Source organism: Phalaenopsis equestris, unplaced genomic scaffold (assembly GCF_001263595.1).
Source record: "Phalaenopsis equestris unplaced genomic scaffold, ASM126359v1 Scaffold000233, whole genome shotgun sequence".
NCBI lineage: Eukaryota > Viridiplantae > Streptophyta > Magnoliopsida > Asparagales > Orchidaceae > Phalaenopsis > Phalaenopsis equestris.
In genome coordinates, this window is record NW_018164675.1 from 1170372 (window position 1) to 1170980 (window position 609).

Sequence of the window (609 nt, forward strand, 5' to 3'; positions counted from 1 at the left end):
TATATATATATAATGAAAATCAAAGATAATTGTTATGGTGTGGCTCATATACCATATAGGGCCAGACGTTGGAACGAAGCGGAGCGGAAGAGTCTGTCCAAATCGTGAAATTACGTTATGTTGGTTGGGGCTATACATTACAGGGGTAATTTGAGAATTCTATATTGTACTGTAGGGTTTACTCTAGAATTATAAATAAACATGTTTGTAATCATAAATTTTTGAGAGAGCTGAATCATGTATTTTGTATTCTTTTCTGAATATTGAAAAAGGAAGTCGCCGCTCTACTCCCGAGGATGTAGGCATCTTTGCCGAACCTCGTTAAATCCCTATGTGTTCTTCTGAATTTGTGTCATACCTAACAATAATTGTCCTTGCAAATATAAACGCTGCTGCCGTAATTCATAAATAGGGAAATCAAATGTCTCGTGATTCATAATGTTATGGCCGAGAATATCTGCGCCAAATCAAAGTAGTCGAGAACAACATGCAGGACGGATCTTTCCATGCATAAGTAAGAGAATTGATATAACAAAATGTAATTTTGAAGATGTTTGGTAGTAGAATATATAATATATCTGATCAGGCTTTGAAAAGGAAGAAGAAATC